The sequence below is a fragment of the Nannobrachium achirus genome (genome assembly GCF_963921795.1).
Source record: "Nannobrachium achirus genome assembly, chromosome: 10".
In the NCBI taxonomy this organism is placed as follows: domain Eukaryota; kingdom Metazoa; phylum Chordata; class Actinopteri; order Myctophiformes; family Myctophidae; genus Nannobrachium; species Nannobrachium achirus.
The window spans coordinates 1489924-1504970 of record NC_137819.1 but is presented as its reverse complement, the minus strand read 5'-3'; positions in this window follow the sequence as shown (position 1 = coordinate 1504970).

The window sequence follows — 15047 nt, the reverse complement described above, 5'->3', positions numbered from 1 at the left end:
CGACCTAAAGGGCGAGGTCGCGCCAATTCTTGGCCATCTGACCAGTGATGTATATCTGACCAGTTACCCATATATGGAGATCCATGTACTGTATATAGTACATCCCTTTTATGCCCATACATGGAGATCCCTGTCTGAACCAGCTGCACAGATATGGGCTGTCTTCCTCCATATATGGGCATTCCCATATGAAGTCCTGTTAGAAAAGGGCTTAATATTGATGACATCAGGGATCTCCATATGTGGGCATAAAAGGGATTCTGTTAGAGTGGTTCCCATGACATCACAACATACAATATATTTTATGCCCATACATGGAGATCCCTATCTGAACCAGCCACACAGATATGGGCCATGTCTTGGCCATCTGGCCAGTGATACTGTATATATATCGATGACATCAGGGATCTTAATATATGGGCATAAAAGGGATTCTGGGGAATACCCATTTATGGACTTTTACATAGGTGATGTCACCGGTGAGATCACCAGTGATGTGTCAAGGGGACCAACACATAGGCTTCACGGCATCACGTCTACACGCGGACAAGATGTGACATTTCTCATGGTAAACTGCGACTCTTGGTCGCAATAAAATTCCAACCAACTCCTGGTGGCACTAATATAACAGGGCAATGTTAAAAGGGTGGCATTTGTTCCTCAATGTGGTGCCAATGTGCGTGCAAAGTTTCACCACAATTGGACGCTGCGTTCATGATTTGCGGCAAAACAAAAAAAAAACTTGCCACTCCTGCAAACTTTAGATGTCAATCTTAGCCAATCAGGATGGAATATGAAAAATCTAACAGATACGTCTTGATCAAATGAATAGAGATCATGTGTACCGATTTGGATCAAATCTGAAGGAGTACAAACGTTTACACAGATCGATGCAGTTCCTCGTGCCTTTCGGCCTGTCGGAGACAGTTATCCCAGATATTATGGGTACATACTGTACATAGCTGTGACCACACACACACACACACACACACACACACACACACACACACACACACACACACACACACACACACACACACACACACACACACACACACACACACACACACACACTTTACAGACCTAATATATTTTCCTTTTTTCTTCCCTGATCGTCCTTGTATTGCCTCAGGTAATCTTCCTGATAAGAAATCGTTTGCCAATGAACTGGAAGAGAGAGAGAGTCAGACATGGAGACACATTAGCATTGCACAACATTAAATACCGGTAATATTATTATTAAGCACAATAATATCCTGTACCGACAAGTTTGTCAGTTAAGCCCCATCTAAGAAATAATAGTTTACAGAATAAGTCTCAACTGCATCTACTCTATGATGATGAAGCTACCCATCTCTCTCTCTCTCTCTCTCTCTCTCTCTCTCTCTCTCTCTCTCTCTCTCTCTCTCTCTCTCTCTCTCTCTCTCTCTCTCTCTCTCTCTCTCTCTCTCTTCCCCTCTCTCGCTCAGAATAGAACTGAAAAATGCAAAAAATTAATTATCAGATGTGATCTTACCAGGGCCTGGGAACACCTCTACAGACAGCAGGAGGAGATCATTTGGAAAGAAAACAAACAGAACAGATGTTAGTAGCTGCATTTATTCTAGCGTTTTGTACTTGGGCTCAGACAAACACACACATGCACACGCACACGCACACGCACACACACACACACACACACACACACACACACACACACACACACACAGACAGAAAACAACAGCAGAGAGTGATACAGATTTGACTCATAGTTGAAAAAGGATTTAAAATGTTGTTAAGGGCGATTTTTGTGTTTTTAGATTAAATCTCCAATTGTTGCAACAATACATTTCACAACTTAGAACTGAGTATATTGAGTATGTGTTACAGATCAAATTCTATGTTCTTTTCTTGGATATATAATCAAATCATCGCCTATAAGGCTCGGGACTTGGCTTCATAACCTTGGCCACTGAAGAATGCACTTAATTCTGTATTTTAACATTTTGTTGAAAAGAAATGATTATCTGGGAGGCGTTTCTGTTCTCTTTTTTAACCAAATAAACCTACCTTTCTTAAAGAATACTGACATTGCCTGTGGGTAGAGGACAAGAGACATGTTTAGTAATGCTTTGACATTTACACACAAAGTATAAATCAGGTGAAATGGTAAATGGTGCATTTATATAGCGCTTTTAATCCAAAGCGCTTTACATAGATTGTGCATTACATTCACCCATTCACACACACATTCATACACCGGTGGCGGAAGAAGCCATGCAAGGCACCAACCTACTCACCAGAGGCAATTAGGGGTTCAGAGTCTTGCCCAAGGACCCTTCGACATTAACTCAGGGGGAGCCCGGATTCGAACTGGGAACCCTACGGGATTTATACCCTTCGTGCTCTAATACCAGTTTCTCTACCCCTGAGCTATGCCGCCCCACTGCAGGTGAAGCATCTTCAGCGTTGGGAAAGACTGTATGCAGAGGCTTAACAAAGTTCCGGGTATAACATAGTTTAATACAAATGCGACGAATGGTCCTTTGTCCGGGACGCGTAGCGTGGTTGCCTACATCTGGCCTACATCTTGGCACAAACGCCTCGCACCGCGAGGCGTTGTGTGCTTGTAGATCTGCTGTTTTCACTACTTTTGTGCGACTGCCTTGTATGATGAAGCAGGGCATTGCTTTGCGAAAAAAAATTACAAATTTGAAACTTGGAGATACGAGGTTTCTGCCCGACCGGCCGGGAATGAACCGGCCGTTCGGGAGTTGTCCCGCTTTTCCCAATGGCCAGCACGTCCCTGCCGGACAAGGTCCTCCTCGTGGCACTGCTGTTGTTGACATATGGAGACATCCTGCCCAGGAATCTTGACCTTGGAGGTCCCCTTCAATAGCTATTGTTTTCGTTAAAACATGTCTTGTTATGGTTGAGCTTGTCCTTGTAGCAGCAACAGTATAACTATGGCCTCCTCGCATCGGGGTGGTGAGATCCGGGCTAGCTGTTTATAACGTATGATTTCCCTGCATGTATTTTGTCTTGTATGTAGGTCCGAGTCTGTTGTAGTCTTGTGTAATTGTTGAAAAACGTAAAAAGAAAAATGACAAATAATAACTACAGTATATTGGTCTGATCCCTGTGCTAGTTGGCAGAATATATCGTACTACACATGACATGTTATTGTAAATGTTATATAGCGCCTTTATCCAAGGCGCTTTACAGAGATTGTGCTTTACATTCACCCATTCACAGACACACACTCATACTATGACAGAGGAAACCATGCTCACCGGGAGCAACTAGGGGTTCAGAGTCTTGCTCAAGGACTCTTTGACACTAACTCTGGGGGAGCCCGGGATCGAACTGGGAACCCTTTGGGAACCCTCCGTGGTCTAATGACGGTTTCTCTACCCCTGAGCCACTGCCGCCCATTGTACTTCTACCCATGATACCATCTACATTAAAGCAACCATCACCACCTACAATATTGTATCCCTCTTGCCTCATCAGTTACTGATAGATCCAGAATTCCACAACAGCAGTCAAGTCAGCACATTCTATGCTATTTTTGTGTGGTCAGTTTGTTTCCTCAAATGACCCAAGAGAACTGCACATGGTGCGTCTAAATAAATGGAACATGTGCAGACTCTACATTGTAGAGTCTCATATTACACAGCTGGGTCCAAAACTGGACTGGAACTAGGGCCAAGCATTATTTGGATCCAGGCAACACATTCTTGGCTAGCGGTCAGACCCTAAACACACCTATTACAACATGGACGGAGAGGGAAGTCCAGTGAGCTGGCAAACATTATACATTTAGTTACCATTCTTAAATACTTGAAGAGTTAAACATCTGAGAGAGTGCCTACGCATGCAAATAAAGGAACACTTTCAAATTACAAATTATATGGACACAGATTGACAGGTGCAGGTCACACATGCTGTCTGTCAAGCTGCTCACACCTGCTGTCTGTCTGTCTGTCTGTCTGTCTGTCTGTCTGTCTGTCTGTCTGTCTGTCTGTCTGTCTGTCTGTCTGTCTTGAAGAATGTTTAGCCTACATATATTTGCTGCCTCCTCAAATAGCTACAGAAAATGTGGTTTGTGAGGATCTTGTGGAAAGGAAAGTGGCTGTATATTTCACTAAATGGCATTAGTGTTGTAGTACTCCATCTCAGACCAAGGGACTGTTCCCCCACCGAGTCCACTCGAGTCAATACAAGAGTCACTACAATGCAATTAAATAATTGTATTATAATCAGATAACATTCACATTAACATTATAAGAGGGCTGTCTGGTGCGTTTCATGAATGAATTACTAGATGATGTGTGAAAATGGTTTGGTAAGTAAACCCATAGTCCGGAGAATGTGTCAATCTTGTGCAAATAATATCTGGAATTATAAACTTTTCAAGATGTTAAATTATGTCCTGACTCCTGAGAACCCCATGACTCTCAAAGTGCACCCGAGTAATACATTTAACTTAGGCCTACAAATGCAAAGAAAGGGGATAATTGACCATTGACCACAAAGTCTGACCAGTGACCACCCCCCACCACCCCAACACAAGCCCAGGTCCAGATTAGATTAGATAAACCAGACCATTTGCTACATGCCACTTCCCTATACTCTCTCTCAATGTTTCCTGTCTTTGTCAAAGAAAGTTTCAAACTCCTCTAGTAGGTCTAGCTGTTCTAGCCTAAATCATTGGGGTTAATATTATTACAAACCAGTTTATGTAGCTTAGATCTCAGATGTTCAGAGATGCAGTTGCCCTCAAACTGGCAGACCTGTAGAATAAATAAACGGGGGGGGGGAAAGCATCTGTCAGCTGCAGGAACAACAGGCCTACAGTCACATTTAAAACAACTTGACAAGAAAAAAAAAAGTTTCTAACATGTAAGTAAGTTAAAACAAGTAATGTAGAAATACTCTGTTACAAGTGAGATTCTGGAATTCAAAATGTACTTGAGTAAAAGTAAATTATTGGTATCAAAAAGTACCAAAAGTAGAAAGAGCTCATTATGCAAAATGTCTTACTTCAAGTTTTCAAAATGTATCTTTTGAAAATAGCAAGGCATCGTGAGCTTGCTATATCATCTATTTTCAAATGCCCGAAATGTATATATAATATGTCTGAAGTTGTTTTGTATGCTTTGTAATAATAATCAAAACCAAAGTAACTAGTAACTAAAGTTTTCAAATAAATGCGGTGGAGATCCGAGATGTATAGTGAAGTAGAAGTAAAAGTATTGGAAATTGGAAATACTCAAGCAAAGTAGCTACAAATAACTCAAATTGTAGCCTACTTAAGCACAGTAGGCTACTAAATGTTTACACACCACTGGCTGCTACTCACTACGTACCTGGCAGTAGTAGTAGAGTCCTGCATGAGCCATGCTGAACTCCAGCTGACCTGACCTGGAGAAATGACCTCCTTCTTCAAGGAACCCACATCAAAGCTGCTCAGAGGATACTCTTGTTTATTCCCCAGCTGGAAACCCGGTGCGTGCGTAGCCTTTTTGATAGTGGTAAATAAATTAAAAATATAAATGTGAATACAAAAAAATCGTTCCCATACCACTCAAACTACCCATGCATGCCTCCGTTCATTCAGTAAATAAACACATGCCCATTGCCCAGTAGTAGTAGGTCTACTGCTCATTGGTTTTAAATAGTGAGAGGAGGAGGAGGGGGAGGAGGGATCTCCAGAGGCGGTGCCTGTGAGTCTGTGATGTCACTGATGGGGGATGGTGAGTGGGGGGGGATCCCCACCCACCCAGCCAGAATGATAGTGTATCATGATGTGTTGTAGCAGCTGACCCTTTAATGCTTTAGAGTAGACTGCTCCTCTTACTGCCCAAAAACCCAGTGGCAACAAGTAAACACCTTTTAGCCCACATGGCTTTCAGCCAGTTAGGTGACACATAATATCTGTCCCTTAGCAGCTGCATTGATAACATTCTTTGACATTAATAGACCTGCACATACAGTATAAACAGAGCTGCTCTAAACACGTTTTAAACCTGAGTCTTTTTTTATCATTTAAATCGTATTGACAAAAGATAAATGCTTTATATAAGCTTTTTACCCTGTAGGCCTATACAGTATACAGTATAACGACTCAATGCGCTATTTACACAATACTGTACCCCCTCCAAATGTATATTATGTTCCCAATGTTCAACTGTTTTTATTGTATTTTGACACTTGCTCTGTCACTTGTTTTCTCATGCAAATAAAGCTAATTTGAAAGGATATAAAGAAGTCAATGCTGTTCATCCAGTCTGTCTGTCTGTCTGTCTGTCTGTCTGTCTGTCTGTCTGTCTGCCTGCTGTGGAGTGAATGGGGTTCATGTGTCCACCTTGTATCAAAATATACCAGAGAAAGATATTGTCAAATCAATATACCATAAAACCCAAACGTGATCGTTGATCCTGTGATATGAGGAACCCAAATGAAACAATGTCCAGGCAAGAGTTACAATCCAATCATCCAAATTGTTTATTACCCTATTTGCTAAGTTTACAATTCTTTTTTAACCTAATCTAATATAAAATGATACAACCTTGTATATAGCAACAACAGCAATACAGCAGAGCTCTGGGTCCAGTTCTTAATTCCCTAACATACATACCAGTAAGACTCCCTAATCGATAAGCGACCGCCACGTCGCACACACAAACTTCAGAAGGCAATCGTAGCCAATATGGGAAATGGGACAGATCCATGTTGATGACAGGACTTTAGAGATACTGTGTACCGCTTTGCGTGATTTTAGGCCAAAAATCTGTAGGAGCAGTGTCCAAAAATGTGTTTTGCAAAAGTCGGCCTGATGGTGGCGCTAGAAGAGTGCCATGTGAGAAATCAGGGGCGGAGGTTGTGATTTGCCATCCAAGGAGTGGGTGTGCAAAGTTTGGCATCGATGGGCCAACGGTGGCAGAGATAAGAGTAGGGGCAAAAGTGTGACGTGACGGACGGACGGACGGACAGACAGACAGACAGAGGGTGGAGCTTTTCATAGTAACTTGCGACCTGGCGGTCGCAATTATTCAGTGTGAGGGCACAAAGACTGCAGGCTGCATTTCTAAGATACAGAGCTTTTATACAATTTAGATAGACCAAAGAGGATGGGACGGTCTTGCGTGTGAGGCGATCGCAGGTGACGACAGATGGATGACAGTATGATAGATGACAGGTTGTTGACAGATTTCAGTCTTTCGAGAATGGAGCACTTTAAACACGCACGGTGCGCGTGTACCTCCTTCACACTTCCTGAAAAGAAGACATGCAGCTGTGCAGTAGGCTACTATAGCCAGCTGCCGGTCTGTCACCTGTTTTCGGTTGATGAACGTCCTCCTCCACCCTTGTTGTCAGTTTCGAGGCTCCGTGGGAGAGTTTGTGACCTGTGCAAGGGCGTCAATTGGGTATGGCAGGGGTATGCAGCTGCCATACCCTGGGGCCAGGGGGGGAAATAAAAGTTACTTTTAAATATAAATCCATTAATGTCTCTTTGTCTATCTGCGCTGGTTATTATGTTGTTAAATTACAGTAAAATAACTACAAATGCAAAATGTAACAAAATGGTCACTAACTATTCTCCACACTTCTCCCCATCTTGACAAAATGGTATATTCCCAGGTTCCGCAGGTCAGCTGCACAGGTGCAATGCATTATTGTTAATTGTGGCACATTTACTAACATGCCAAGTTTAGCTGCACTTGAACAACCGTTCCAAGCTGCCATTAAGAAACCGTAGAAACCTGTGTAAAAAACTGACAAAAGTCTCTTTTTTTCTTCGTTTTTTTAGTTTTTTCAGACATTGTGAAAATAGCCGATCTACATGCTCACAACGCCTCGCAGCGCGAGGCGTTGTGAGCATGTAGGATCTGCTATTTTCACAATAGAACCGTGTTATCCAAAATGTAATGCCTATTTTCCATGAGGACTCCCATCTTTGTCATACCCTAGCTTTTGCTGAACTGACGCCACTGGACCTGTGTCTGGTTTCTCTTTGACAGTGAAGACAAACTGCAGTCACAAGCGTAACATTTTAGTTCCATCAACAGATACATTACATGAGCATGACAATGAGACAATAACCTTTCGTACATAGCGGAAAAATCGCCACTATGTCCCTTGCTATGGTGATGTGGATGAAAAGAAGTTATGAGCACCCAGAGTGATACGTTTTAGCAGCAGGAAAGGAAGCGATGCATCGGTGAATAGGCTGAATCAAACAACAGGTGTTGGAGTTCAATGAGTTCCGATTTTATTACACTCAGACAAGATATTATGTACACATAGTAGGAAACCATCCAAGTGGCAGTCACGTGGGTTAAGGTCAGGGACATGCTGGCCATTGGGAAAAGCGGGACAACTCCCGAACGGCCGGTTCATTCTCGGGCCGGTCCAGGCCGGCCATTAGGAAAAAATTAAACTGTTTGCACAAAAGTAAAAATTAAACTGTTTGCACAAAAGTAAACAGCAGATCTACAAGCACACAACGCCTCGCACCGCAAGGCGTTGTGTGCTTGTAGATCAGCTGTTTTCACTAGTTTAAATCATTTTTTAAATGATAAATACAAAACAAACGGTTTTGGACATACAAGGTTTCCACCCGACGACAACAACAAAATATAGGCCTAATTCATGTAATTGGCCCACTGGCTTGTCACTTGTCATGATCTGAAATGGCAAATCTTTGAGTAGCAGCAGCGCTATAGAGAGAGATCTCTCTATAGCGCGCAATGAGGGCCTCTCCAACTCTTTTTCCCGGGCCGAATCAGGGGCCCAGCACGTCCCTGGTTAAAGTCAAAAGCAGGTTACATATTGAGAAAGATCAAAAGGGTGCATTGGTTAAACTTTCTGAGTAAATGCTCGCTGTGGTTAAGAAATACAATGTAAGTCGAATGCGAGATGGAGAGACGTGCTTCCTGGGCGTGCAGGTGACATTGCTGGGTCACGGCACATAAGCGAAGGATGGGCAGGAAGTGGTGTAGTGGGACGGGGGCGACATTCTGCATATCGTCGTTGTCGGGCGGAAACCTCGTATCTCCAAGTTTCAAATTTGTACGTTCTTTCGCAAAGTAAAGCCCTGCTTCATCATACAAGGCCATCGGACAAAAGTAGTGATCTACAAGCACACAACGCCTTGCGGTGCGAGGCGTTGTGTGCTTGTAGATCGGCTGTTTTCACTAGTTTAAATCATTTTTAAAATGATAAATACAAAACAAACAGTTTTGGACATACAAGGTTTCCACCCGACACCGACGATATGCACGTATGCACTCATGCAGAGCCCAAGTAAAGCCCACCCAACACTTCAAGGCAGATACATGTCAAATGACACTTTGGTGAACTTCAGGTAACCAAGTACAGGACATCACATAGATATTTGGTGTCTAGATAAACAAGTGGAAACAGTCTTTCTGAGAAACATTAGAAAAACAACTGGAAACAATCTTTCTGAGAAACATTAGAAAAACAACTGGAAACAATCTTTCTGAGAAACACTGCCCGAGTCATGAGCGGTCAGTGTTTCACAGCGATCGGTCACAGCGATCGGTCACAGCGATCACAGGAGGTCACAGGAGTAAAGCAAGAGTTAGCATGAACTGTCTAAGTGAGATTGCATTGTGTCTGATGACTCTGATCACAACAACTATGGTGAAAGAAATGCAAATGCCCTATTTCCATGCCATACCTGAAGGCAGCATTCAAGAGAATTCCCTTGTCCCCAAACTCTCCTGAACTCGAATGCAGCATCTTATGTTGAAAGAATTGCTCTGTGTGTAGACCCTTGGGGCGTATTACTAGTTTAAATAGCCCATATATTCTAGTGTGCCTTATGTACTGTTTCATTCAATCATTTCATGTGATCATTTTAAGTCAACCGGCTCTACAAAGTATAAAGTAAAGAGTTTAATAAGACTGTTCATGAACAACGACAGTTTGAACCAGGATGCAAAGACTTTAAGATTGATGGGTTCTAAAATGTCTACCTTGTGACAATAGATATCAGACAAAGATTGTTATTACAACATAAAACCCAGAAGGGTTTGTTGAACCCGTTTATATGAGGAACAGAGGGACCCAAATGAAACAATGTCCAGGCAAGAGTTATAATCCAATATTCCAAATTATTTATTTCCTATTCAATAAGTATACAATTATTGCTGAACCTATGCTAATATGAATGAACGAATGCAAAAAAAGAATGATAGAAACTCATATACAGCAACACAGCAACAGCAATACAGCAGAGGTCTAGGTCCAGACCTTTAATTGCCAACACAGAGTAAACTCAAGTGTCAGTTCATGAAGTCTGCACACCGAGTATCTAAACTACAGAGCTTTTATACAATTTAATCAAAGAGGATGGGATGGGTCTCGTTGTGGGGTGATCTCAGCTAATCAGTTCATATGACAGAATGATCGATGACAGGTTGTTGACAACTTCGGTCTGTCACAGTGATGGAGTATTGTAACCAATCTTGAGTGTGCGTACGAGCGCGCGCACGCCTACACGCTTCCTGAAAAGAAAACAATTGTGCAGAACAAAGTGCAACATATCGCCAGTAATAGTCTAACACTTGTTATCAAACGATAAGTTTCCGCACCTTGTTGTACATTTTCTGAGCTCCGTAGGTGGGTTCATGACCTCTGTCTGGTTTCTCTTTGACAGCTAAACCAAATTAAATACACCCTGCAGTCACATTCTAGTTTCCCTATGACAGTTGTAGTGAATTAATGATAAACTGCTGTCATATTGATATATTTTAATTTCACGGTCCATTGCGCTAAGTGCATGATGTCACTCTTAAAAAACATTATCGTCAGAATCTTTGCGACCTTATATCTTAAAATTCCCCTACCTGGGAAAGATGCCTATCACTCGTGACATATTGTCTTGAATTCCCCTAAACTTGGGTTGCAAGTATGCACGGCCGCCTGAGGACAAAAGTGTTAACAAATTTAGCTTATACATTTAGGTTCAAATAATGCTTTTTCTCATCAACACCCTCCTCGGTTTTGTGGAAGAGCAAATAGGTACCAAATGGCCTCCTAGGTTTGTTGCCATCCATGACAATATCAGGATGCAAACTCAACAGTGTTGCAACTAAGGGTTACTAGATGTCATGATGCAGACTAGGCAGATTCCTAAAGGTCGCTATATAGACAGCAGCACTATCACCCCTAAAGGGTCACTCAAGGCCAGGTCAGGAGGAGGAATGGGGAACTAAGCAGTTTTTGCTCTTGGGGCGTACGTGACTTGGGTTCACTTCCTGGAGTGATGGGAGCAGGCTGAAACAAATATTCGCATGTATGGAACATCCTCAGGCATTCACCAAATATTCGAATATCCGATTATTTCGAATATCAAAGTCACTATTCGACGTTGTTCACCTAAGTCGAATATTCGTTTATGTTTTTATTGTTTTGTCTTTAAAAAATATATACGGTAGTTTATAAAGCTTGGCGAGATAGTAAGTCATAAGAATGAGTTGTCAATGCCCCTGGTGGATGAATTTGTTAATGCTCCATACCAGGGCTTGTCAAACCTTTTTAGGCCGTGACCCCCAAAATAAACATATTTGAACTGGGGACCCCCACCCTGACAAAGCACTTGGAATTGTAGGTATTACATTTAATGTGACTCAGTTCCACAGATAAATATTGTGAAAATAGCAGATCTACATGCTCACAACGCCTTGCAGCGCGAGGCGTTGAGAGCATGTAGATCGGCTATTTTCACAATGTTCGTCTTGCTTACTTAATATTTGACAGTTTGGCCAGTCCTGTCGAATATTCGACTATTCGAATACTTTGAGATTGAATAATTCGAATACTAAAAATCACTATTCGTGAATGCCCTGCCTCAGTACGAATGTGAATGCACTGGTCTTCACATTGCTTGGCTCCTGACGAGTGTAGAGCTAAGCAGGATGCCACGGCCAAGAAGTCCAATTATAACTTGTTCATGTATTCAAAATATCATCTCAGGATATTAAATTCAATGGGTCTGGCGGAATTGGACACCATGTGATGTGTTGACACATTTTGTAATGTCAAGGTCTATTTTCTGTGTTCCACTGTGACGTATTATGATGCCAAGCCCTTCTGGGCTGCTATAAAAGCCTTTTAGTGGGTTGGCTTAACAAAATTATCGAAACGAAGCGGATAAAAGCGCCAAACTTTTTTTAAGGCTTCTTTAGGACCTAACGATGGATTTTAGCCTTGGGTACCAAACTTTATTTTGATGTTTACCCATAGAATTATCCATATCAAGTTGGGCTCCCATCGACTTTCTATACAGGAGGAAAATACCCAGAAAAAAATCTGCTTTAAGTAGGATGTGAGGGGTCTAACTAGGGGTTTGTCATGATTCTGAATCCATTTTGCACAAAGAACTTTCATTGGGCTAGAAATGGCCCCACAAAACGATGGTTTAGTGATGAGTCATCATTTTTCACGTTTTGGGGGGCCATTTCTAGCCCAGCTAAGTTTCAAATGTGTACGTTTCTTCGCAAAGTAAAGCCCTGCTTCATCATACAAGACTGTCGCACAACAGTAGTGAAAACAGCAGATCTACAAGCACATCGGCTGTTTTCACTAGTTTACATTTTTTTAAATGATAAATACAATACTGGCTTTCAAGCAGTTTCAAGGGGCACACTTGACCCTTCTCAGGGGCACGCCAAAGGTCCCCAGGGACAGTGGTTGAGAAACACTGGTCTATATAACAAAAAAATGTATCAATAAAAATATTGTTTAAAAAAAAATAATGGTTCAATTGAGAATTTTGCTCTCTGCCTAACTTCTTGGAAAACACTGCACCTTTACAACGTTGTCTAATGACATGTTTACAAGGTAAGGGATAGAATCTGTCAGGGACAAGCAAGTGTCTGGGAGTAAGAAATCTAGGAGTTGTGAGGCTGAGTGTGTCTGGGATCAGGGGCGTCACACCAAATTCTGGGCCCTGGGTACAAGGAATCACTGCGGGCCCCCCATGAATGTTAACTATTGAAAAATAGCAGATGTACAAGCTCACAGCGCGGCACCGAGTGCCGCGCTGCGAGCTTGTAGATCTGCTATTTTTGAAAAATCGTGAAAATGTGTGCCAGAAACTTATGTTTCTATGTCAGTGGTGCTCAAACGTTTTCATTTGAAGGACCCCCAAGATGATATGTATTTGGCCACAGCTAGACCCCCATCTCAAAATATTTAGTTCCAGGGACCCCTCCCCGGAAGCAAAATTTGAGTTACAAATGTTCGCTTCAAAAATACATATTCAAAGATTTGCACACATTTTTACGACTTTTCAAAAATAGCAGATCTACAAGCTCGCAGCGCGGCACTCGGTGCCGCGCTGTGAGCTTGTATATCTGCTATTTTTCAATAGCTGAAGTTACTATAGGGCCCCTCCACCTTGGGCCCTGGTAACTCAGTCCTACTTTCCTACCCCTTGTGACGCCCCTGTCTGGGATGGGAGGAGAGGTATCTGACACAGCATTGAGCTACGCAGGAATCCACAGCCAAAAGCTCCCATTATAACTTGTTCATGCATTCAAGCCCATATCAGGATTTGGAATTCAATGAGTCTGGCGGAATTGTACACGATATGATGTGTTGGCACATATTTTGTAATGTCAGGCTCTATGTTATGTGTTCCACCGTGACATATTATGATGCCAAGACCTTCTGGGTTACAATAAATGCCTTTTCATTCTGTCTGAAAGGCACTTGGTGCTGGGACCTGGCTGTACCTGCCTGATATCAATTCACCCGGGTTCGGTAAACTTGAATACATTGTTCAATTAAGAATTCTGGACTTTCTCTGAAAACACTCCACCTTTACACTGCCTGCCTGCCTGTCTGTCTGTCTGCCTGCCTGTCTGTCTCTCTCTCTCTCTGGTCTGTCAGTTTAGAATGTTAGTTTTGTACAAATATCAGATCTTCTGTTCTGCCATCTGTCCATATATATCTGTAGATAAACTATACTTATCAATCTATAGGCTAATCAATGTATTACCTATCAATCTATTAACTTATCACCCCCTTCATATCTCTATATTAGTTGTCTACTACTTGTCTTCATCAGTTGTCAGTGATGATAGACAATGTAATGAACATAAAATACATTCATACTCAGAACTGGTGGCAGAATTATGAAGCATTAACACCACAAGGTGGCAGCAAAGGCTATATTTTGCCCATATATTGTAAAGGGAGCTTTAAAACAAGGGTTGAATACTGTGGCGTAGTTGTGTATTTAAAGTAAATGTGGTGTGTTTTCTTGTGAGACACAGATATGAGAACGTTGACATCCTCTGAACTTTAAAAAGGAGATCTTTTGACCACAGCTGTGGCCCAACACCCCATTCATAAGTTGTTCCTTTCGGTAAGGAAGTTGACTCCGGCAATGTCTGTCACCAGAATTAGTTCAGTTTCTATCTGGTTCCGTTTTCTGCGCCTTCCTCTATGACTCCCTCCGTCTTTCGCTTGACTATATATTTTTTTTTTTTTATTTTTTTTTTAAACACTTATCCCAGTGTGCCAGTGATCATCCTTCCCTAAGTACACCTGCCTAGAGCAGTGGTCCTCAACCTTTTCAGGCCACGACCCCCAAAATAATCACATTTTAACTGGGGACCCCCCCCCCCCCCACCCTGACGAGCACTAAGAGTTGAGGCATTACATTTTGTATAACACGGTTGGTTCTATTGTGAAAATACCAGATCTACCTGGTCGCGTTGCGAGGCGTTGTGAGCATGTAGATCGTCACAATTTCAGCCTCTAATATTTGACAATTTGACCAATGTTTAATTTGTCATTTTAGATGTATATGTTGAGTGAAAATACAATGTTAAACATTACGTTAATCATCTGGGGACCCCTCAAAATAATTTGGGACCCACAGGTTGAGAACCACTGCTCTGGAGGTTCAAATGTCCCCCCGACGCAGTGCTTCCCAGATCCCTGGCCAACAAGGTGCATGGGGTTCAAAGTTTAAGAGTCGAGAGCAGAAGTGTAAAAACTCAAAAGCACTCAATGAAGAA